General features: G+C 36.4%; 1 long non-coding RNA gene across 1 annotated transcript; it reads left to right on the top strand.

Moving 5' to 3' along the window:
- The first annotated feature begins 338 nt into the window (after positions 1-338).
- Positions 339-18,347, top strand: LOC116419863. The gene is made up of 3 exons (XR_004230187.1): positions 339-667; positions 12,573-12,648; positions 16,618-18,347. It is a non-coding gene; the product is annotated as an uncharacterized LOC116419863 (long non-coding RNA).
- Positions 18,348-27,033: the final 8,686 nt, after the last annotated feature.

A 27,033-nucleotide genomic window follows, 5' to 3' on the forward strand; every position in this document is an offset into this window, starting at 1 on the left:
GAAGGAAAGAGAAGGAGAAAGAGACAGAGAGATAGAGAAATGAGAAAAGAGAATGGAAATAATAACATATTTTTACCATGTTTAACATAAATTGGATTACTTGACATCTAAGATGGGGAGAAGAGATGGGGAAATTAGAGCACAAGATTTTGCAAAGGTTAATGTGAAAAATTACCCATGAATATGTTTTAAAAATAAAATGAGAGAATGGAAATATGAGAGGAAAGGAAAGATAAAGAAAAGGGGAGCAGAAAGGGGAGTAAGTGAAGGAGACAAATAAAAGGAGAGAAAGATGAACAGAGAAGAGAGATAGAGAGAGACAGAGACAGAACCAACTTTCCTACCTTGAAATTCTAAGATCTCTGGTCTATAAATTGTAAGGTGAATGTATTTTTGTTATTATTATTTGCACTATAAGGATTGTTAGAGGTCATCTAGCTCAAGACCCTCATTTAAAAGAACAGGAAATCAGGAAACTCTTTTCTCTGACACCAAACCCAGTATTCTTTCCTCTCTCTATACGCCACCCATAGACTAGAATCTGCTTTCGACCTACACTGCAGTCTATTTTTCAGAGAGGAGCAGTCATGTCAGACATGGAGCCAAGCTGAACTAGGGATAACATAAGGAGGCTGGAGTGAAGTGGATTCCAGTTGCATTTTAAGAGGTGAGCATCCTAAAAATTAGAGCCATTTAAAAATAAAACCAGCTCGTTATGCACCAAGAAACTTCCTTTCACTAGAACTGTTCAAGTAAGAACTTAAGGAGTCTTGCCAGAGCTATCACAGGATGAATTCCTGCAATGTCAGGGAGGCAGAGATAGAGACAGAGACAGAGAGAGCTAGCTCCAAACATTCTTTCACTAGAACTGTTCCCAACAAAACTCAGTGACCCTTGCCCTCAGAGAAGGCTGAACTAGATAATCTCTCATATTTCTTCTACATCATATTCTCCACAACTAAGAATCAGAGACTTGTCTAGAGCAATGAGATTTCAGTGGCTTCATAGGATCACCGTGAAGTATATATTAGAAGTGGGATGTGAAACCAGGTACTTCTAGCTCCCAAGCTCTCTCACTATTTCATAAATATTTGTGAATTAAATTGAGATGAATAACTTATGCCTATAGCCAGAGTTGGCCCTCAACAACAACAAAAAATCAATAAAAATTATTTTATAATTTTATAAATTTTATAATTTTATAAATTTATGTTTGTATTATACATAGTATTTATATAATTATATTATATTAATTTTAACATTATATATATATATTTTTAATTTATAAGCACTTACCATATTCTAGACAATGTACTTATCATTGGGATAAGACTAGAATTGGAGTCAGGAGGCCCCAAGTTGAAATCTCGTCTCTACCTTTCATTTGCTTAGACAAATGTAGCCTATAGTTCATAACTAAAAATATATCACTTCATTTTTCTTAATCTATCCTGACTCATCTAAAATATGGGAATAATAATTCTAGCCCTGCCTACTGGACCCAGTGATTGTGGGGCAGTTGCTTAGTAAAGATAAAAAGCCTTTGTGATCATTAGCAAAATTTAGGAATTTTATTTATTTAAAATTAAGGCTGTTTTCTCCCTTCTCTGAAGTGTTCTTTTTCTTCCTTATTGGCAGCTCATGGTAGAACTGGATATTGAAAGACATGTGTTCAAATTTTGCCCCTAGACAATTGTTAGATATATGGCCTGGTCATTTATCCTTTCAATCTCAGTTTCCTCTTCTATTAAAATGAAATTGATAACAAATACCTACCTAACGAGGTTGTGGTGAGTACCATAATAAACAGCTTTGTAAACTTGAAATTACTATTTAAATACTACATATTATTATTATTATTCATTCCCCTCCTCCTCAGGATACCAAACCCTTTTGTACTCTCCCTTTTGTTCTTGGAGGCTTTGACTTTTGTCCCTTTTTTTGGTTCCTATTCCTTACCTCAACTTGCATCCTACCTAGGGAAGATGTGCTGTCCTACAGAAAAAGCAACTGAGACAGCCAGGTAGACCAGAGAGAGATTTAGGGGGAGTAGGGATTGTCCCAACCCTGAACTCATACCTCTCATGACCTTCTCTGTCCTGCTTAGGGCAGGTCTTAGGAAGCATTGAGGTATAAAAGAAAGATGAGAAACTTTTGGAAAGGAATTGTAAAGCTTAGAAGATTGCCATAATCCTTCCAGGTCGCATTGTCCCCATCTCCCATCCTCATGCCTTTAGATGGATGAGAATGTTATTCTCTCAGCTCAGTAGTTCTTTACCTGCTGCCCATGAACTTATTTATGTGTAGATGTACATACATATATATGTAGGTATATATACATACACACATATATGTCTATATACCTATATATATGTAAATATATTTTTACTTATGTGTATATATACCCATATCTATGTTTATTCCTATAAGCATAAACAACTATTTCAATATAATTGGTTTACTTTGTAATTTCATATATTTTATTTTATGCATTTAAGAGCACTTTTCTGAGAAAGAATCTATAAACTTTACCAGTCTGTCAAAAGAATCCATAATGCTAAATGGCTTAAGAACCTCTATCCTAGATAGAGTAGAAAATCACATATTCCTAAAGGGGACTACTGGTATGTATGAGCCTTCATGCAAAGAGAACAAATGAAATCCCTTGAAATTACCTTTGATCCGTCACATAAACCTAAAGCATTTGCTTCAGGAAAAGCCTAGATAGTCTCTAAAAATCACTTTTTGTCTCAATCCTTTGATCCTATACAAATAACACAGTTATAGAAATAAGGGAATTCATAAGCATATTTACAATGCAGAAAGCCCACAGCTTTCTTGCTCAGGATTGCAATGATAGTTTGCAGAAAACTGAGACACAGCAGGAACTCAATAAGCCCTGGTTGAATGAATGGCTATAGCTCTTGCCCACTAACAGATGCAAAAGAAGGAATCACAGAAAGTCAGTACTGGGGAGTCCCTTAGAACACATATAACATGCATACAAAATCCACGTTAGAAGAAGCTTTAAGATTCTGAATGGTAATGCTGGAAGAAATCTTAGATAGAACAAAGGAATGAAAGTGATCCAAGAACATAGAATTTGGAAGGCCAAAGCTGACAGAGACGCTTCCAGTCCAACCCCTTGCCCAAGGTCACTTAGCCAGTCCAGTGACAAGAAAAATATCAGAAGCTGGAGTCTCTGGTTTCCAATTTCCTCCAAATTTACCAGGTGACTGGATTACAGATGGCTAAAGTCTCAGATTATATATTATATCCCTTTATATTCTTCCAAAGGTTTTAGAAAATTGTAAATATTCAATGTGTCCTTATTGTTGAGATTAGAGCATGGAGATATGTTCCCTAGACTTGGGTTTGGTAGTTGGGGGAAATAGAAAAAGGACAGATGAAATCCCTAACCCCATGTAGCTCCCTGGATGATTGGCGAGACAAGACTTTGATGAATGAAATAATCACTGCACCTATGTGACGAAGGGCAAAACAAACAAAACAATAAGGGTATCAGGAATTCCAAGGAGAGGGATTTCACTGAGGTTGAGAATGATAGAGGAAGGCTTATTCAGAATTAAACTTATTTTGAGCCATTAGAGATAGAAGCATAACATTTGTAATGGAATGGATGGGATGAGCCTTGGAAAGGTGAAGATGAAAGGGACAAAGTAATATTTGATGAAAATAGTCTGACTTCAGCAGTTTAGAAATAGAAGGAAAGAAGGGCGATGAGGCAAATTGGACCTGAAAAATGAGTCCCTCCAATTTAAAAGTCTGTAATTCTAACTGGCTGGACATAGTGAGACCCATTTCTGGATGTTCTGCTATTGGAATTAGAATATTGGATCCAGGTGCTGATGGGAATGACCTTAGCAGCAGGCACATCATTCACTGCTCAGGACTGCCAAAGAGCTTTCTGGCAAATGGTATAGCAAACCTCTTCCAAGGAACCATGGGAAGGGATAAATGGAAAGAGAAGAGGGAAAGGGTGAGTAATGAGAGTAATAAACTTCCAGGACATTAAAGTGGGAAGTAAATATCACCCCTACCTTTCATTTGAATGAAACATTTTAAAAACCTTTTTTCAACTGATTGTTTTATTTTACCTTCCCAACTTCCCACTGAGCTAAGTAGGACAATATTATTATGATGTGGGAGGAGGGTAGAGAGATGAAGAAACTAAAGTTCAGAGAAGGTAAATGATGTAGTCAAAGTCACATGGTGAATGAAGGGTATAACTAGGATAGAAGATGCATGTTAGAATGGAAGTATGTTACAAAAGTCTGTTTTTTAAAGACTGAGTCTTCAATGAGACTGCTTTGGTATGAAGAAGGGGAGAGCTGATTCTCATTAGGAAGCCAGAGAGTGGATTAGGCAGTGGAGGAAGGGAAGGAAAGGAAACATGCCCTGTCAGCTAAAAGACAGATTTGAGGCTCCTCTATAAGAGGGAAGCTGGTTGCTCTGAGGAGGAAACAGCTGCTCACACTCTCAAGGATGATATAAGAGAGCCATAGAAATTATCAGGTGAGGGATCATCCATCAGGAGTCAGAGGGGAAAAAGCTATAAATAATGGCAATGATTTGATTCCCTGCTCAAGGAACTGAGATTTGATTATAGTCTTGTTGATTGATTACATAACAACAATGAAAAGGTCTGTTATGTTCTGAGAGCACGTATTCAATGATGGAGAACCTTCCAAATCTTCGCAAAATGGATTTTGGTCAGATACTTCTGATGATGTTGCCAAAAGGAACCTAAAAAATATCACTAAAGATTACAGAGTCCTGGACAGGAAATTGAAGACCAGAAAAACATATATTGTCAACAAGTCAACAAACATTTATTAAGTACCTATTTAATTAAATACTGAAAACTAAATATAAAAAACTGCTATGAAAATAAAGGCAAAAACATTCCCTGTCCTCAAAGAACTCATAGCCTTTGGGAGGTTGGATTTTGTCACTGTTGTTCATAGAAAGCAAATAATACAGAGGAGAAAAATTCATTTGGGAAGTAAACCCCTGGCTAAGGAGGTGGTGTTTAAGAATGAATTTAAAATTTAGACATGATAGATTCCTGGCCAGGGATGAAGTATACATAGTAAAGTGCAGTAAAAATGTATTTACCAGCTGTCTTGCAAATCTAATCAAAAGTATATTAAACGAAAAAAAGTGAGGGGTTAGGGAAAGGAAGAAAACTATTCACGGAGCTACAGAGTAAATAAATACATTGAAGAAAATGTAATAGCAATTGAGATACCAAGAAGTTCACAGGAGACAAAAGTCTAAGAATGGAGTTAGTAGTAAAACTAGTATAGAATGTTTTTTACAAAAGTTCAAAGTTTAAGTAACAAGAAAAAGGAGTTGGAGATGTCAAGTGAAAATTCGAGTTACTTATCATTAAAATTTGGCAGGATGAAATCAATGACAACTATGGCTCTGGATGAGTATACTTACTCAAAAGAAACAAGAAAAAGTGATAAGGTAGCATCCTACTGTATGAAAATACACTCATTTGAGGAAAATGATGAGTCAGAGTTAGAAAGTGTTTGGATGAAGATTAATAAAAAATAGAACAAAAGTGTTTTTGTTATATGAGTTCATAGAAAAGACCACTTGGAGTAAACAAGGGAGCAGGAGCAAAGAAAAAAGTAAGGGGAAACTCTATATTGGACTGATTATCAATAACTTGGAGAAACCAGTTCCTGGGATAAAAATGAAGACAAGACATTAAAAAAAACCTTCAAAATCTGCTTCCAGGCTGCCTTTCTAGGCTCAATACATATTATTCTACATTACAATCACATTGGATAATTTGTTCCCACTATATAATCATTTGTCTCCATTTCTTGCACCCATGTTGGAAATGAACTTCCTCTCCACCTAATGCCATATAGAACTCCTAGCTTCCCCCCAAGTTTGTTCCCCCTTCTCTATCAGGCCCCAAGTGGCCAGTGCCTTCTTTTCTGTACCACTACCCCATTAGGCAAGAAACAGAAGGGATAAATGACCCCTCTCTAGAGATGATGATAGAGAACGAGAGAAAATATGGACACAGTAAGAGATGTCTCAAGAGATTTCTCAAGGAGAGATTAAGTGACTATAAACCCTCACTAGAGACAGACAGAGAAAGATGGTATAACCATGTTTGGTGGAATGTTAGAGATGAAGATCAGGTTGTTGTAGGTAGGTTATCTGTGTCTTGCAATGCTGAAATTCTTTGAGAATTTGATTATTAATTGTGAAACTGAGATGCAGTACAAAAAATGACTTGCCCAGTGATTGCCCAAATCATAGACTCATATAATGTAAAGCTGAAAAAGACTTTAGTGGCCATCTAGTCCATTCTGTATGTGAAAGGAATCCCCACTAATCACACAACCAATAAGTAGTCCCTCAACCTGTTTTTGAATACCTTCAATGAGAAGGGGACACACTGCTTCTTAAGGCAAGCTATTGTACTTTTGGACTTCCTCTTAATAACTTCAACCTTCTTTTGAATTTGCTATACCTCCCAAAATGATGGACTTCTGGGTCTTTTTGGTTTCGTGATAGTATTCTTATAAATGTGATCTCTGTTAAAAAAAAAAGTAACTAGAAGACTTTGCTTTAGAAAAAGAAATAATTAACTAGACAATTTTTCTTAAAAAAGACATATTTACAATGATCAATTCTGATGGAGATGGCTCTCTTCAACAATGAGATGTTTCAGGCTAGTTCCAATGGTCTTGTAATGAAGAATACCATCTGCAACTAGAGAGAGGACTGCGGGAATTGAGTGTGGAACACAACATAGTATTTTCACTCTTTGTTGTTATTTGCTTGCATTTTATTTTCTTTTTCTTTTTTTTTCTTTTTTGATCTGATTTTTCTTATGTAACATGATAATTGTGGAAATATGTATAAAAGAATTGCAATTATAACATATTGTTTAACATATATTGGATTACTTGCAATCTAGGGGAGAAAGTAGGGGAAGAGAGGGGAAAATTTGGAAGACAAGGTTTTGCCAGAATGATTGTTGAAAATTATCCATGTATATATTTTGAAAATATAAAAATAAAGAAATCATAAAAGAGGAAAAAAATAAAAAATAAAAAGAGGTACTTAAATGGGTATCATCAGAACATAGATGGGATAATTCTTAGCTCAGTAACAAACTTACCAATCCATCAAAATGGCACCTATATAATGAAAAGAGAATTCTTAACAATAATCCTACACATATGAAGCCTATGATTATTTCTACAAAGAAGATTACAATGGATTATGACTGACGCCAGGATTGAGCTAGCAAGACCAATCCAGAAATAGGAAAACAAGGCCTTCTCATCTCTTAAAAGTGAGGAAAAGGAGGAGATAGAAAGGAAAGGAAACATTTGAGAAATCAAGCTTAGGCTATTCTGTTACCGCCAGGTCAGTGCAGGTACAGAACAGCAAGCAAGGCTGGGAGGAGCAGCTGAGATCTCCTGGACTACCAGAAGGAAAAGGGGAGTAGGAGCATATGGATGGAATTTAGCCAAAAGTTCTGTATTTTGTTGGATGGATAAAAGCAGAGAGACAATTCCTGCCTCTTTGGCACCTGTCAGTGAGGTGGGTAGGCTGGAAGTTAGGAAGATCAGAACAAATAGAGCTCAGTTGGAATCCTGACTCAGATACTTGCTAACTACATAATTCTGGGCAAAGTACTTGACCATTCATTCTCAACCTCCCTTTTCTCATTTGTAAAATGAGAATAATAAAAGCAACTACATCATAGGGTCATTATGCAGTTTAAATGAATGCAATCTTTAGAAATATATAATATATCATCATTATCACCATCATCATCACTATTATCTGTCAAAGGAGGGAGAAACAGGAAGCAAGGTCAAGAAAAAACACTGTTCCATAAATATTGCTCTTGTTAAGTCATTTTTCAGTCATGTCCAATTTTTCATGATCTCATTTGGCATATTCTTGGCAGAGATACTGGAGTGATTGCTCGTTTCCTTCTCTATCTCATTTTACAGATGAGGAAACTGAGGCAAACAGGGTGGAGTTACTTGTCCAGAGTCACACAGCTGGTGTCTGAACTCTATCCACTGATCTACCTACTTCTGGTCAATTTAGCTCACATATTTTCAGTCTTGATAAATCCCTTAATTCCACTTCTCTGGAAGGACTATTGTGCCAATTTCTATTGAAAGTTCTGCTAAAAGCAGTAAGAGGGAATTTGACCTCTATGTCCGAATAATAAACCATCTTCCTTAGTCTGGTCTACATGACTTCATGAGAATCCCATCTCTGAATCAAGGGATTCAAGCTCTATGCTCATAGCACAGAGCAATTCCCTGAATCAGTGACCCATTTGGATACAATTTCCACAATCCAGAATCATATGAAAGAAGTACAGGTTTTTCTGCTTTTTCCTTATTGAAACAGCTAACAGGAGCTAACAACAATGTTGTAAAGGAAAGTGGAGGTAGGTAATCAAATATAAGGTGTTAATTATTAAAGTATTAGTTAAAGAGCTCAATGGTACAGTAGTTGGAGTGCTAGACTTTAAGTCAGGGAAAACAATTTCAAACTGATGTAGGCTCCTTACTAGCTCTGGGATTCTGGGCAAGTCATTTAATTTCTGTTTCCCTCAGTTTCCTCAACTTTAAGATGGGGAAAACAAAACCATCTACCTCCCAGGATCAAATAAGATGATGTTTGTAAAGCCTAGAACTTAGAACAATGGCACATAAAAGCAACATAGAAATGCTAGCTAATTATCATCATTATTTATGTTTTTACCAAGGAAATTAACATTCTGATGACATCCTGTAACAAATTTTTTGCTTAAATAGTCCCAACTACTAAGGACATGGAAGCTGGCAAATCTCTTGAGCTCAAGAACTGTAACTGAAGTGTTCGAGAACAATATCACTATGACCCAGAATTGAGAGGCCAGTAGGTTGCCAAAAGACAAGAAAAGTAGTCCATAATGGAAATGGAGCAGATTAAAATTCATAAGCTGATCATTAGTGAGCTCAGCCCATGGTCAGCTCTACAATTTCAGCATGATGGAGATGGGGACAAAAAAAAGGAAGGAGGGTTACCCTGACATCATTAATTCTAATAAAGTCATGCTGACTTTACACAGTCAACATTTCCCTTTCTAAATTGTCCCAAACCTTCCCCTTAAATATGTATTAGAATTTTACCAAGAATTAAAAGTCACACTCACTATTGATTTATAGTTTTTAGACTTTAATCTAGTCCTGGTTATCTGTCCAATTCTCAGTCTTTCAAAGATTTCCAAGAGAGGGTCAGGAATTGCATAGGTTTTATGCTTATTTATGCTCACTGAAATCTTCTTACTATTTCCTTAATTTTCTCGAGTTGCTACTTCCTATAGAATTCTTTTTTCCCATATCCTCAGCCCAAGAATTATTTTTTAATTTTTAATTAAACCTTTTTTATTCTCAAAACATATACATGGATAATTTTCAACATTCACAGTTGCAAAATCTTGTGCTCCAAACTTTTTTTCTCCCTCACTTCCTCCCAGATAGCAAGTAATCCAATGTATATAAACATATGCAATTCTTCTATTCATATTTCCACAGTATGCTGTGCAAGAAAAATCAAATCAAAAAGGAAAAAAATACTACCTGTTATCTAGGGGAGAAGAAAGAGAGGAAAAAGGGAAAAATTTGGAACAGAAAGTTTTGCAAGGGTCAGGGTTGAAAAATTACCCATGCACATGTTTGGTACATAAAAAAATTCTAAAAAGGAAAAAAGTAAGAAAGAAAACAAAAAGCAATCAAATAACAAAAAAGAGTGAAAATACTATGTTGTTGTCCACATTCAATTCCCACTGTCCTCTCTCTGGGTACAGATGGCTCTCTTCATCACAAGACCATTGGAATTGGCCTGAATCACCTCACTGTTGAAAAGTGTCATATCCATCAAAATTGATCATCATATAATCTTGCCAAGAATTATTCTTTTTGGAAGAAGAAAACAGGAACAGAAGTGAATTTATCATCCTAACAATCATTCTGCCTCATCTGACCATCCAAGCAGTGATCACACCCTCTCATCTTTGAGCATCCTTATGCTCCAGAAAAATTAAAATAACAGCAACAATCATGATTTTGTAGATTTTACCAACCTCAACTCATTTCGATTTTTAATGCATCTATCAATATTTTTAATGCACTTTTGAAGCAATTCTCAAATTAATTCTAAGGTCCTGCTTTTGATTTTATATTTTATATGTTATTTTTCTTTCTTTTATATGATTGTTAAATTGTATGAGCTTCCAAGGCTATTGACTCACAAGTTAGGACATTATTCTTGTGGTGTCATTGGTTCTTTTTGAGAATAAAGGGCCACTCTTTGTAGTGACAAGAAACTGGAAAATAAATGGATGCCCATCAATTGGAGATTGGCTGAATAAATTGTGATATATGAATTATTGTTCTGTAAGAAATGACCAGCAGGATAAATACAGAGAGGATTGAAGAGACTTCCATGAACTGATGCTGAATGAAATGAGCAGAACCAGAAGATCATTATATACTTTAACAACAATACTATATGATGATCAATCAATGATAGACATGGCCCTCTTCAACAATGAGATGAACCAGATCAGTTCCATTTGTTCAATAACGAATAGAACCAGCTACACCTAGCAAAAGAACTCTGGGAAATGAATGTGAATCATTACATAGTATTTCCAATCCCTGTGTTTTTGTCCGCCTGCATTTTTTATTTCTTTCACAGGTTAATTTTACATTATTTCAAAGTCCGATTCTTCTTGTGCAGCAAAATAACTGTATAGACATGTATACAAATATTGTATTTAACATATACTTTAAAAAGAGAATAAAGGGTCAACAATAACAACTATAACAATAGCAGCCCTCTCAGACCTGTTTTCTGCATTATAGTAATTAAATTATATTATCTCCAAAATCCCTTAAAGGTATATCACTCTTTCTTATCACTCTTTATCCTCTCTTCTGTCAAATGCTGTTTATATCCAAATGTCTCTGTCAAATGCCTTGAGATAGGGACTTGGCCACCACCAAGTCTTTTTATACCACACATCTCCAGCACCCTCAGTGAGGGGATATCATAATCCTTTGGCCATCTTTCCCAGTGTTCAAGAAAGAAGCAGAGAAAATAGACTGATTATTCCATTTCCTCTGCAAAGAAAGGATAAACTCATAGAGTAGTCTGATGCACAATTGAATGCTATTTCCCTTCTTGTTTTTAAAAGTAAGCTAGATGGTGCTGCACCTGGAATCAGGTCCTGATTCCTGGATTCAGGAATACTTGAGTTCAAATGTGACCTCAGACATTTACTAGCTATGTGACCTTGAGCAAATTACTTAACTTATTCTACTACAATTTCTCAATCTATAAAATGAGAGTAATAATAGCATGTACCTCACATGATTATTATAAGGATTAAATGAAACAATATTTGTAAAGTATTTAGCCTAGTACCTAATACATAGTGGTTCTTAATAAATACTTATTCCCTTACTTCCCTCTTTAGATCCTAATAATAAAGATAAGGACAGGACCTGTGGTTTTATTGGTATAAGGAACTCCTGGGTATGATAAATTCCTTTACATTTTGTAGTTTTAGAGAATTTCCTACAGCAAAAATATCCTATAGAAGCCTGAGCAGCATCTGGACGAAACAGATTAAAATGAAAATACAATACAACATAGTTCCATTAATTTGTTTTTCTAAGTCGGTATATGTTTCTATATGAATTTGACAGGAGCTAGAACAAGACTTCTTAACTTTTTCAACTTGTGATCCCTTTTTGCTTGAGAAATTTTTACATGGGCTCAGGTATATAAGTATATAAAATAGGCATACAAATCTTATTGCATATAATCATAATTTCGCAATCCCCACAATCAATTATGTGAGGGCAGGGTTTAGGATTCTCATTTTAGAGATGAGAAATGAAGGCTCAGAGAGGTGAACAATGAGCTGTTTAAAGTGATACAGCTAGTCATTGGAGGGAATGTCAGAACACTACAATTTAAAAAGCTGGGGCATAGAGCACAGAGTGGTTAATATTACTAACCCTTGGGCAGATTTACTCAGTCATTATGCAACAGAAGCAAGACTTGAACATAAGTTTTTTTGGCTTCAGGGCAACTCTTTCATTGCCTTTATACCTTATTGCTTTTCAATAATAATAAGTATCATTCTTTTTCTTATTATTATTATTACTATTGCTATTACTAACACTAGTATAGCTCTTTATGGTTTACAAGGTGCTTTAAATATGTTATTTCATTTTATCCTTATAGCAATCCTATATAATAGGTATTATTATATCCCCATTTTTTAGGTAAAGAAAGTGAAGTTGAGAAAGCTTTAGTAATTTTCCCAGGCTCACACAATTAGTCAGTGTATGAGACTGATTTTGAATTCAGGTCCTCCTGATTCAAGCTGATACATTATAATAATTAAAATCATTTCTTTTTGTTATTATTATTATGGTGGTGTGGTAGTGGTTTTCCTTTCTTATACTGTGTTCTCTTCTTCATAGAGCCCTCTGGTAGAAAATCACCATCCATCCTCTACAATTCTCTATTCAATCAAAGTTCCATGGTGGCCAATCACAGGTAGGCCTTGGAAAGCAATATGATTAAATAAATTTACATTCAAGTATAAAGAGCAGATTTTTCCAAAAGAATGTGCATTTTATAGGCAGCATTGCTTATTATATTGAGAGCTAACCTCAGAGTCAGATAGACCTGGTTTCAGTTACTGCTTCTGACATATAAAGGCTCTGCACTTTGGGGAAAGTCATTTAATTTCTCAATATCTCCAGACAAGACTCATGTTACTAAACTGTTGCCATTTGGAAGCATTAAAGATGACCCTTTACCAAGAAAATTATAGATTGGGATCCCATTCAATCTGTTTTCCATCTTTCCCCTCACTTTTCCTCTTAGATAGTATGTGACATTAGACACTATCCTTCTATAGAACTCATGAAGTTTAAATGAACTAGTTTAAACTAGATGATGTTTGAGAATCTTTCCAGTTGTCCAAAGTCTATCTCTATTTTAAGGTCCCTTTCACTTCTGAAGTTCTTAGATTTTACAACTGCTCGACTATTGCTGCTACCCCAGAACCAATTATTTTTTAAAATTTTGAACAGTATGGACAGATCCCAACAATCAACAAACATGACTGAGATCTTCTGTCTCTCATCCTGGCTACAGTTCCTTGTCTGGTAGAGAAGCTATCTGCAGTGAGATAGAAAATCCCAAGTCTGAGGAGGAGGAATTAAGTGTTGACAGTGATCGACTGATCAATAGAAATTTGGTCATCTAGTCTGTCTCTTTTTACAGACAAGGAAATTAAGGTCCTGAGAGGTTAAGCAATTTAAGCAAAATTACACAGGTAAAAAGTAGCAGAGCAAGAATTTTAACTCATATTGTCTGCCTCCAAATCTCAGTGTATTTTCCATAATATGATGCAGAAATATGAACTGTTCTTTATTAAGGTTTTGCTTGTAACCATAAAACCAATGGGGCATTGTTTGTGGGCATTTAAAGATGGTTCCATACTCCTATTACATAGCATCTGACGAATTTTGAATTTTGTTCATTTCATTTCAACAACTATTAGAAGCAGCGTGTTATTAGAAAGATTTATTTTTTTAAGGTGTTTTTTTTTTTTAAGAGTTGGACAACCTGGTTTTGAATCCCAGCTCTGATACATTTTAGCTCCCTCACTTTTGGCCAATCTCCCAACCATGGGATGATCCTATGCTCTCATTTGAGCTTCCAAGCTTCTAAATGAGTTTATTGGGGCGGGGTTTATGATTCCCATTTTAGAGATGAGAAATGAAGGCTCAGAGAGATGAACAATGAGTGGTTTAAAATGACACACCCAGTCATTGGGTGAATATCAGAGCACTGTAAGACTCAGACTTTCTGCCCGTCCACCTAGAGCTCTTTCCACTTCACTCATTGATGCCTTTTGTCAAATTAGCAGAGGGCAGGAATTGCACCTTCATCCTGGGCTTTCATATAGTAATGTCACCCTGGGAACCTGCAGCTGTTATTTTCCCACTCCTAAAAAAATGGAGGCCATGTGACGCCACGTGCATTTATTATATTCAGTCAGATGGAATAAGCAGATGAGCTCGAACTATCAGCTTCAAATTGCCAAATTTATGCTGCAAATCTTCTTTATGATTCATTTTGGCAGCTGAGATTAAATGCTCATGAATCCCACCCAGTTCACACAAGATAGAGGTTTCTAAGTTTTCACAATGTACCCTCTCTCCAAAATGGATCAATGGTTTTCTTTGCAGCTTAAAAAAAGACCTGGGTCCTGGGCTTTAGCCTAGATTTTTTCCAAAGTCATTATGTGACTTTCAAAAAGCTACTTTCTTTCTCTTTCTGGGTTTTTCTGAGAACATCTGAATTTGACTTATTTCTTATTCTCTCTTAGAGAGTTTAGCTGCAAGCAACCCAGTCCAACAACAAGCATTAAACATAAAATATGTTTATTGCAAAGCTTATGAAGGCAGAAATGGATTTCATTTTCAAAGAAAGTTAATAAGAGAGTAAGACTGCCTCCTTTCCTTCCACCTAGAGGGGTCATTCCCTGTTCTGCCATAAACAAAAACTCAAACAAACACCAATCACAGCAATACCAGTGATATGGGTGTATTTGGGACTTCAGAGAAGACAGTAGCTCAATTCATCTCAGTTCTGGCCCTGAGTGCTCTGAACATCTGCACAGAATATCCAGATGATCAAAATTTCTATATTCTCCTTGGCTCAGACACTCTCCATCTCTAACCCAACTGTCCCAGCTGTTGATGAAATCTTGATTGCGACCATGACTCCCGGATAACCCTGCCATCTTCACATGTGGTTACAACTTTCTCTCTCGTAGAAACTACATTCTCCCAATCATTGCCCCCCCCCCCCCACCCGCAGGATTATGAGAAAAGGAATTATTTCCTTGTGGACCTGCCCACTATACACAGGACTTAAACGACCTAGAAATGAAAAGGGCAGTAGAGATCATTTAATCCAATTATCTCCTTTTGTAGCTGAGAGGGAAGGAAAAGTATTGGTTCATAAGCATAAATGTAATAACTTGTGGGTTCTGCTGATTCTGAAGCCCTATTCTTTATCTAATATCAGGTTCTTACTGGATGGCCTAAATTCCAATAGGGAGTTCTGAGTTCCCAGAAGGATTTCCTTATCTGTTCCATACATTGTTAGACCTTTCTCCTAAAGAGTCTAAAGATCTGGGGATGAGATGTAAGACCAGCACTTCCCCCTTAGCAAGGTCTATCCCCTTTTTCTTTGTGTGATTAGTACATGGTTGTATGAAATCACATACATACATACATACACAAACTCCAGTATCACCTATCATCTCCAGGATCAAATATATAATCCTCTGTTTGGTTTAAAGCCTTTCATGAATAAGCTATGGTATATGAATGTTATGAAATATTATTATTCTATAAGAAACAACCAGCAGTATAATTTCAGAAAAATCTGAAGATTTGGGGAGACTTATTTGAATTGATACTAAGTGAATTGAGTAGAACCAAAAGAATACTGTACATAGCAATAACAAGATTATATGATGATCAATTGTGATGGAGGTGGTTCTTTTCAATAATGAGGTCATTCAGGCCAATTCCAATATAATTATGGAGAGAGCCATCTGCATCCACAAAGCGGGACTGAATGTGGATCACAACATAGCATTTTTTTTTTTACCTGTTTGTTGTTGTTTGCTTGCTTTTTATTTTTTTCCTCTTTTTTTTATCTGATTTTTCTTGTGCAGCATGATAAATATGGAAATATGTATAGAAGAACTACACATGTTTAACATATATTGGATTACTTGCTGTCTAGGGGAGGAGGTGGGGGAAAGAAGGGAGAAAGTTTTGAAACAAAGTTTTGCAAGGGTAAATGTTGAAAATTATCTTTGCAGTATTTTGAAAATAAAAAGCTATTATTAAAAAAAAAAGTCTTTCATGAGCCAGCCCCTTCCTCTCTTTCCAGTCTTCCTAACCTTATTTCCTTACTGTTCTTCACCCATTACCCTCCATTTCTTAATTCCAAGCATATTTACTGGATTTTGCCATGCCTGAAATTCTCCTTCTTCAGTTTCACCTCCTGGCTTCCCTGACTTCCTTTATTTGTCCACTAATGTCCCATATCCTAAAACACACACACACACACACACACATACCTTTTCCAATCCTTCTTAAAGCTTACTGCCTTTCTTCTGAAGTTATATCCAATTTTTCCTGCTGTTTTTAAGACATGATTTTTTGAACATTTGTAAGACTCACATTATTACAAATACTTTATAATAAAAAAAATCCGCTTTAAAAAAGAACATTTTCCTATATTTATCTTTATATAGTTAAGCAAAAGAATATGGCATCTATATCATTCTCCAAGTATTGATGCAGAAAACTTATGGACTCACTTCATCAAAATACACTACATACATATGTATAGAGACTTATTGATAAATATTTTCACAATTAATTAATAAAACACTCTTTGCGTTTGTCTGTGTGTTTCTTTCTACAGACTGAATCAACCTTGAAGAGGAAAGGAACGTTGCCTGTATTCATTTCCAAAGAACAATCAAATGGAATAGCTACAAAGTGCCCTCCTGCTATGTTTTTCATTTGTACATAGATGCTTGCACATCATCTCCCCCATCAGACTGTGATGACGTGAGCAGGCATTGAGAGGGTCTCTGTTTATTTTGTTTTGAGTTTTGCCTTTCTTTGTATCCTTTAGCTGGTTGATTAATTGATTGTTATCCTATATTCTTGAAAAGTACCAAACTGATATCACTAGGTCAGAGCAGAGTTACAGTGTGTGTCTGACAGTCACTGATCAAAGCAATACGAGCTTGGATTGGTCAGACACTTATAAACATTTGGGGGCTTCTCTAACTTTGCATTATATTTCTTCTGAGCTAACTCAATTCTGCTTTGCTCATAGAGCACAGCACCTTCTCTGACGAGGGCATGCTGTGCTGGGTGATCTTGTGCCAATCTTTCATGTCATACAATCAATCCTAAAGTTCTTAACAGAGACCTTGAGAGTGTCCTTGTATGGATTTTTCTGACCCCCTTGTAAACGCTTACCCGGTGTGAGCTCTCCATAAAATAGTCTTTTTGGCAAGGGTACATTTGGCATTCAAACAATGTGGCAGTCCAGCGGAGTTGTGCTCTCTACGGTAGAATTGGAAAGCTTGGCAGTTTGTCTCACTGAGAAAGAACCTCAGTGTCTGGAATCTTATTCTGCAAGGGGATCTTCAGCATCTTCCTAGGACAATTCAAATAGTAGCAATTCAGTTTCCTGGCATGGCTCTGGTAGACTGCACTGTATTTAGCAGGTATTTAGCACCTGCCACATAGTAGGAGCTTAATAAATGTTGACAGACTGATTTACTAGAAGCTTATTCTATGTGTTCCTCCTCCTCCTCCAAAGTGACAGACCCACTGCTATCTTAGAAATTAAGAAGTTAGAAATTCTTTTTAGTCCTTTATTAGAGGAAATCCAGCAGCACCAAGAGAAGTAGGGAAGGATAGAAAGGGTTAAGAGAAAACTGACCACAATCTTAAGAAAGTGAGAGGGAGGGTGACCAAGAAGGGAGCAAAGGTCTGAGAAACTTAAACTTACATCAACAGATGGGAAGAGCCAAGTAATGGGCTCCAAGAATAGATTTTGAGCTGGAAGAGGACATCTTAAGTCATCTAAAGCTGACTCCATGTAACAGAACAGGAAACTGAGATCCAAAGAAAGGTGATTTAGGCAAAGTAAGTAGGAGAGCAGGGATCAGGTTTCTATACCACCAAGACAGACGTTCCAGTCAACATGGAAAAATGAACAACAGAAAGACCAAGTCAATCCTCTGCTCAAAATCTCCCTATTACCTACCAAGTCAAATTCAAAATCCTATGCTTGCCAATCAAAACCCTCCACAATCTGCATCATGCTACCTTTGTAGTCTTATTTAATCTTATTCTCCAGCAGCTCTTTCCCCCAAGTCCACTCAACAATTTATCTAGACATTTTTTTTTCTCTTTGTCCCCTATGTCTGAAATGTCTCTCCTCTGCTCTTTTTCTGGCAAATTCTTTCCCATCCTCCTCACCCTAACATTCTTGTTGTCTTTCCTAATATCTCAGTCTCTGCTTCTCTGTCTCTGAATCTTTCTCCATGTATTTACATATATTCAGATATCTGCACATATCTACATGTATAGACACACATACCCATTATAGACATACATGTGTATACATACATACACATAGATGTGTATGGAAATGTACATATACATATTTACATATAACTGTGTATATATATATGCATCCCTTGTGAGGAAGTTGATGTTAGAATATCCATTTTACAACTGAGGAAAGGGAGGTTGACAGAGATTAAGTAACTAGCCCAGGATCACTCCTAATACTAACACTAATTCTGAGTTAGTAAATCTCTGAGATTGAATTTGAACTCAAATCCTTTTTAGTCCAGACCCAGCACTCTATCTACTGTACCATCTCGCTGCTTAGAGAAAGGTCAAATCTCCCACAGTGTATTATATTTTTTTTTTATTTAATAGCCTTTTATTTACAGGATATATACATGGGTAACTTTACAGCATTAACAATTGCCAAACCTCTTGTTCCAATTTTTCACCTCTTACCCCCCCACCCCCTCCCCTACATGGCAGGATGACCAGTAGATGTTAAATATATTAAAATATAAATTAGATACACAATAAGTATACATGACCAAAACGTTATTTTGCTGTACAAAAAGAATCAGACTCTGAAATATTGTACAATTAGCTTGTGAAGGAAATCAGAAATGCAGGTGGGCATAAATATATGGATTGGGAATTCAATGTAATGGTTTTTAGTCATCTCCCAGAGTTCTTTTTCTGGGCATAACTAGGTCAGTTCATTACTGCTCCATTAGAAATGATTTGGTTGATCTCTTTGCTGAGGATGGCCAGGTCCATCAGAACTGGTCATCATATAGTATTGTTGTTGAAGTATATAATGATCTCCTGGTCCTGCTCATTTCACTCAGCATCAGTTCGTGTAAGTCTCTCCAGGCCTTTCTGAAATCATCCTGTTGGTCATTTCTTACAGAACAGTAATATTCCATAATATTCATATACCACAATTTATTCAGCCATTCTCCAACTGATGGACATCCATTCAGTTTCCAGTTTCTAGCCACTACAAAAAGGGCTGCCACAAACATTCGTGCACATACAGGTCCCTTTCCCTTCTTTATAATCTCTTTGGGATATAATCCCAGTAGTAACACTGCTGGATCAAAGGGTATGCACAGTTTGATAACTTTTTGAGCATAGTTCCAAACTACTCTCCAAAATGGTTGGATTCGTTCACAACTCCACCAACAATGCATCAATGTCCCAGTTTTCCCGCATCCCCTCCAACAATCATCATTATTTTTTCCTGTCATCTTAGCCAATCTGACAGGTGTGTAGTGGTATCTTAGAGTTGTCTTAATTTGCATTTCTCTGATTAATAATGACTTGGAGCATCTTTTCATATGACTAGAAATAGTTTCAATTTCTTCATCTGAGAATTGTCTGTTCATATCCTTTGACCATTTTTCAATTGGAGAATGGCTTGATTTTTTATAAATTAGAGTTAATTCTCTATATATTTTGGAAATGAGGCCTTTATCAGAACCTTTGACTGTAAAAATATTTTCCCAGTTTATTGCTTCCCTTCTAATCTTGTCTGCATTAGTTTTGTTTGTACAAAAACTTTTCAGTTTGGTATAATCGAAATTTTCTATTTTGTGATCAGTAATGATCTCTAGTTCTGCTTTGGTCATAAAGACCTTCCCCTTCCACAGGTCTGAGAGGTAAACTATCCTATGTTCCTCTAATTTATTAATAATTTCATTCTTTATGCCTAGGTCATGAACCCATTTTGACCTTATCTTGGTGTACGGCGTTAAGTATGGATCAATGCCTAGTTTCTGCCATATTAGTTTCCAATTTTCCCAGCAATTTTTATCAAACAGTAAGTTCTTATCCCAAAAGCTGGGATCTTTGGGTTTGTCAAAGACTAGGTTGCTATATTTGTTGACTGTTTTATCCCTTGAACCTAATCTATTCCACTGATCAACTAATCTATTCCTTAGCCAATACCAAATAGTTTTGGTAACTGCTGCTCTATAATATAATTTTAGATCTGGTACAGCTAAGCCACCTTCATTTGATTTTTTTTTCATTAATTCCCTTGAAATTCTTGACCTTTTGTTTTTCCATATGAACTTTGTTGTTATTTTTTCTAGGTCATTAAAATAGTTTTTTGGGAGTCTGATTCGTATAGCGCTAAATAAATAGATTAGTTTAGGTAATATTGTCATCTTTATTATATTTGCTCGCCCTATCCAAGAGCATTTAATATTTTTCCAATTGGTTAGATCAGACTTAATTTGTGTGAAAAGTGGTCTGTAATTTTGCTCATAAAGTTTCTGATTTTCCCTTGGCAGATAGATTCCTAAATATTTTATATTATCAGTAGTTACTTTAAATGGAATTTCTCTTTGTAACTCTGACTGTTGGATTTTGTTAGTGATATATAAGAATGCTGATGACTTATGTGGGTTTATTTTATAACCAGCAACTTTGCTAAAGTTGTGGATTATTTCTAATAACTTTTTAGCAGAATCTCTGGGGTTCTCTAAGTATACCATCATGTCATCGGCAAAGAGTGATAATTTGGCTTCCTCATTGCCTATTCTTATTCCTTTAATCTCTTTCTCAGCTCTTATTGCTATAGCTAGCGTTTCTAATACAATATTAAATAGTAACGGTGATAGTGGGCAACCTTGTTTCACTCCAGATCTTATTGGGAATGGTTGCAGTTTGTCTCCATTACATATGATGCTTACTGATGGTTTTAAATAGATGCTGCTGATTATTTTAAGGAAAAGTCCATTTATTCCTATACTCTCAAGTGTTTTTAATAGGAATGGATGTTGGATTTTATCAAATGCTTTTTCTGCATCTATTGAGATGATCATATGGTTTTTGTTAATTTGGTTATTAACATGGCCAATTATATTGATAGTTTTCCTAATATTGAACCAGCCCTGCATTCCTGGTATAAATCCTACTTGATCATAGTGTATTATCTTGGAGATGATTTTCTGTAGTCTTTTTGCTAATATCTTATTTAAGATTTTAGCATCAATATTCATTAGGGAGATTGGTCTATAATTTTCTTTCTCTGTTTTCAGCCTACCTGGTTTAGGTATCAGTACCATGTCTGTGTCATAGAAGGAATTTGGTAGGACTCCTTCATTCCCTATTTTATCAAATAATTTATATAGCATTGGGGCCAATTGTTCTTTAAATGTTTGGTAAAATTCACATGTAAATCCATCTGGTCCTGGGGATTTTTTCTTAGGGAGTTGTTTAATTGCCTGTTCTATTTCTTTTTCTGAAATGGGACTATTCAAGCAATTTACTTCCTCCTCTGTTAGTCTGGGAAGTCTATATTTTTGGAGGTAGTCATCCATTTCACTTAGGTTATCAAATTTATTGGCATAAAGTTGAGCAAAATAACTCCTTATTATTTCTCTAATTTCCTCTTCATTGGTGGAAAGTTCTCCCTTTTCATTTTTAAGACTACTAATTTCATTTTCCTCCCTCCTTTTTCTAATCAGATTTACCAAAGGCTTATCTATTTTATTGGCTTTTTCATAGAACCAACTCTTAGTTTTATTAATTAGTTCAATAGTTTTTTTACTTTCAATATTTTTAATTTCTCCTTTTAATTTTAGAATTTCCAATTTAGTATTTGATTGGGGGTTTTTAATTTGGTCTTTTTTTAGTTTTTTTAGTTGCAAGCCCAATTCATTAATCTTTTCTTTCTCTGTTTTATTCAAGTAAGCCTCTAAGGATATAAAATTCCCTCTTATTACCGCTTTGGCTGCATCCCACAAATTTTGGTATGATGTCTCATCATTGTCATTATCTTGAGTGAAATTATTAATTGTATCTATAATTTGCTGCTTCACCCAATCATTCTTTAAGATGAGATTGTTTAGTTTCCAATTACTTTTTGGTCTATTTCCCCCTAACTTTTTGTTGAATGTAGTTTTTATTGCATCATGATCTGAAAAGAAAGCATTTACTATTTCTGCTTTCTTGCATTTAATTTTGAGGTCTTTATGTCCTAATATATGGTCAATTTTTGAATAGGTTCCATGAACTGCTGAGAAGAAAGTATATTCCCTTCTATCTCCATTCAATTTTCTCCAAAGATCCAACATACCTAATTTTTCTAATATTCTATTTACTTCTTTAATTTCTTTCTTATTTGTTTTGTGGTTTGATTTGTCTAATTCTGAGAGTGCAAGGTTGAGATCTCCTACTATTACAGTTTTGTTGTCTATTTCTTCTTGCAACTCTCTTAACTTCTCCTTTAGGAAGTTGAGTGCCATACCACTTGGTGCATATATGTTTAATATTGATATTGCTTCGTTGTTTATGCTACCCTTTAGCAGGATGTAGTTTCCTTCCTTATCTCTTTTAATTAGATCAATTTTTACTTTTGCTTGATCTGAGATAAGGATGGCTACCCCTGCTTTTTTGACTTCACCTGAAGCATAATAGATTTTGCTCCAGCCTTTTACCTTTACTCTATATGTATCCCCCTGCTTTAAATGTGTTTCTTGTAAACAACATATTGTAGGGTTCTGACTTTTGATCCAGTCTGCTATCTGCCTCCTCTTTATGGGGGAGTTCATCCCATTCACATTTACGGTTAGAATTACTAAATCTGTATTTCCTGCCATCCTAATAACCCCAGATTGTGCTTTACTTATTCTTGCCTCCCCCAACCCTCTTTCCCCCTTTTAAACTTATGTACCCCTCTTGTATCACGATACTTATCCTCTTTATAATCCCTCCCTCCCCCCCTTTGAGTCTTTCCCCCTTCCTTCCCTTATTACTCTTTTTCTTTTCCCTTTTCCTCTCCCCCGTTTTTAATGAGGCGAGAGAGAATTTTCTCTAAAACAAATGTCAATTATTTTTTCTTTGAGCCAACTCTGATGAGAGTAAGATTCACACAATGTTCCTCCCCCTCTCTAAATTCCCTCAGATATGATAAGTTTCCTTAGCCTCTTTGTGGGATGTGGTTTCCCTCTTTTTATCCCTCCTTCCCACCTTATTCTGCCATCATCCCTTTTCCATATCTACTTCCCTTTTTTATGTTATATCAGTACAATCAAATTATACATGTATTCTTTTTGTATATCCACAACAGAAATACAATTCTCAAGAGTTATTTTTACCTTTTCTGCATCTCTTGAGTTCTATTCTTGGAGATCAAATTTTTTGTTTAGTTCTGGTTTTTTCTTCAGAAACAAATGGAATTCATTTGTTTCATTAAATGTCCATCTTCTTCCCTGGAAGAAAATGCTCAGCTTAGCTGGGTAGTTTATTCTTGGCTGCATCCCAAGTTCTTGTGCCTTTCGGAATATCATATTCCAGGCCCTTCTTTCCTTTAATGTAGAGGCAGCCAGATCTTGGGTGATCCTTATTGTGGCACCTCGGTATTTAAATGGTTTTTTTTTGGCTGCTTGTAAAATTTTTTCCTTAATCTGATAGTTCTGAAATTTTGCCACAATATTCCTTGGGGTTTTTATTTTAGGGTTTCTTTCAGAAGGTGTTCGATGAATTCTTTCAATGCCTATTTTACCTTCTGATTCTATTACATCTGGGCAGTTCTCTTTGATGATTTCTTGTAAAATAGTATCTAGGCTCTTTTTTTCATCATAGTTTTCAGAAAGTCCAATAATCCTCAGATTATCTCTCCTAGATCTATTTTCCAAGTCTGTCGTTTTTGCAAGTAGATAATTCATGGTTTTTTCCAGTTTGTCATTTTTTTGTTTTTGCTTGACTGATTCTTGCTGTCTCAATGAATCATTAGTTTCTATTTGTTCAGTTCTAATTTTTAAAGAATTATTTTCTTCATTAGCTTTTTTTACTTCTTTCTGTATATGTCCAATTGAGTTTTTGAATGTATTGTTTTGGTCTGTGGAATTTTTTTCCATTTCACTAATTTTTTTTTTTAGTGAATTATTTTCTTTTTCCAATTCACAGATCCTACTTTCTTGCGTGTTCTTTGTCTTTTCCAATTCACGGATCCTACTTTCTTGCGAGTTCTTTGTCTTTTCCAATTCACAAATCCTACTTTCTAGTGAATTCTTTATTTTTTCCAATTCACAATTCTTACTTTCCTGAGATTTTTTTACTTTTTCCAATTCGTATTTCAGGAAGTTGTTGCTCTCTTGTAAGGCTTCTCTTTCCTTTCCCCATTTATCTTCTAACTCTCTTTTGAGACTTTTAATGGTCTCTTCTATGAGAGCATCATGTAAAGGAGGACAATCTGATGCATTTTTGCTGTTTGAGGTCTCTTCAGGTTTGCTGACCTGCTCTTTTTCTGCATAGAAGATGTCTATCGTTCTTTTCATCTTTTTATTCATGTTTTAAAGCCCTTAGGGTATGTCTCCTAGGCAAGGGGGTTACCAGCTTCCTCTGCAGAGCAGGGAGAGATGTAAACCGATTTCTGGCTCGGAGGTATGGGAGTGCTCTGAGTGAGAGTTTTCTCTTCCCCCAACAGGAAGTGGATTCAGCACTGGCCGAGCTATTAAACTGCTTAGTAGGGCTGAGTGGGTTAGCGATTGCCCTCGGCTAGAGACTAAGGGGTGAAAGTGTCACTGCCCCAGGCCGAAGCCTCTTGTGGGACTGTGAGTATTAGCAGCTGATCGCAGACCTCCCCGAACTCTGCCCAGCGTCTCTGCCTGATGCAAATCGGCCCTGGAAAAGCTCTATGGCCCCAAGCCGAGCTCCCCCCTGCGCAGATTGGAGGCTAACCGGGGCTGTGTCCTCCTGCCGTGCAGGATCACAACTGCCCCAAGGAAAAGCCCCGTACTGCGGGTTGGGGCTGCTCGCTTGTGCTGAGATCTGTGCTTTCACTTTCGGTTTGAGACTCTCCTCGGAACCTAATTTCTCTTCCCGTCTGCGCCGATCTCCCCCCTGGCCCCGGAACCAACCTTTTTTGGCAAGACTTCAGATTTTCTTCGGCCAGTGAGTTGTTCTACTTCTTATCTTTACGAATTGTAGCAGTCAAGACTATTTTTGAGGCTCGATATAATATTGATAAAGAGGGTAAGAGAAGAGCTTAGAAAGTCGTGTGTGTCTTCTCCGCCATCTTGGCTCTGCCCCCTCCCACAGTGTATTATAAATAAGGTTAATTAGAGAGGTATATATGCCCAGAATAAGCCTCTGAACATCAGAGTTTAAAAAGGAAGAAAGGAAAGATCACAATAGGATAGATCTCATCTTCCTGCCCCTTACTTACTATTTCATTGGACTTCTTGATAGCTGGAAGTCTCCAGCATTCAGACTTCTCCTCACTTTGGGCTCTGTTACTTTTCCTGGTCTGGACACTCCTAAATCTCTCATCTCAGAACCAGTCTTGGTCATAAAAAGGTCCAACTAGCTAGTATTCCATGTGTTTAATGCCACAGTCCATGGCCATCCAGCCTCATGTCAGCTTCATATCTCAGTCATGGTGTAACTAAGGTAGCTTCTCAGCTCCACACAACCCAGATGACCTAGGAGAAAACTCTTTTAGGGGCAAAAGAAATGGGGGATTGAAGTCAGTACTCATGTATGGCTAGCTTACCTTTTTCAGGTGTCTCTCTGTCAAAACATTCAGAAAATTATTCAGCTCCAGAGAGAGGGATGAATTGTGTTCTAAACATTTGATATATGTGTGGTACATGTGCAAGCAGAGACCATGAAGGGAACCACGATGTAGAGGGCAGAGATCTGACTCCAAGTGGATGAAGACCTATTTCTGGCACACAATGATTGTTACTTTATCTCTTAATGTCCCAGGCAACTCTCTAGGTCTCTAAATTACAGTACAGGATGTTTAACATATATTGGATTACTTGTTGTGTAGAAGAAGAGGTGGGAGAAAGAAGAGAGAATGGTTTGAAGCACAAGTTTTTGCAAGGGTGAATATTGGAAGCTATCTCTGCATGTATTTTGAAAATAAATAGGTATTATTAAAAAATAAAAATAATCATAAATAAATGACGGTACAGGAGGAGTGAGGATCCAAGAACCATCTACATTGATGAAATTGGAAGTCTAAACAGGATTTTTATCCATACATATCATCTTATCACTATTTCAAAAGTCTCAGACTACATATTTGTGAGTAATGTGTCTGTTGAAGAACTTAGGAGATGATTTTCATGTGTGATCGAACACAAAGTAGGACATTACCTCTGGTCAGTCTTCTGGTGACAGAGAAGCTGCTCAGAATTCAACTCTCCTGGTCCATAAAGACCAGGTTCATGGGACTCCTCATGTCCCATGTCATCTCAGTCTGTGAAGGAGCTCCCAAAGCTTGGGCTCTGCCCTCCAAGCCAGAACAAGGCATGTTGAAAGATTTAGGGGATGTTATATACATGAACAGGGATTGAAATACATTTAAATTTTGTGAGACATATATGTCATGGATGGGTTACAATATGCTTCATTGATGGAGTGCCTACATTAATGAGATCATAGATCCCAAGGAAGGGAGGAAAGAAAGGAAGGAAGGAAAAAAGGGAGGAAAAAAAGTAATAAAGGAAGGAGGAAGGAAGGAAGGAAGAAAGGAAGGAAGGAAGGGAAGGAGGGAGGGAAGAGGAATAGAATAAGAGAAGGAGAGAGAGGGAATACAGGAGGGAGATTCTAGACTACAGGCAACTAGGTCATACAGTGTATACTGTGCTGGAGTCTAGCAGACCAGAATTAAAATCCGGCATCAGACACTTCTTATATTGTGATCCTGACGAGTTTTCTCACCTGTATAAATGAGTTGGGGAAGGGAATGGCAAACTACTCCAGTATCTTTCTTTAAAAA

Source organism: Sarcophilus harrisii, chromosome 6, assembly GCF_902635505.1.
Source record: "Sarcophilus harrisii chromosome 6, mSarHar1.11, whole genome shotgun sequence".
Taxonomy (NCBI): Eukaryota; Metazoa; Chordata; class Mammalia; order Dasyuromorphia; family Dasyuridae; genus Sarcophilus; species Sarcophilus harrisii.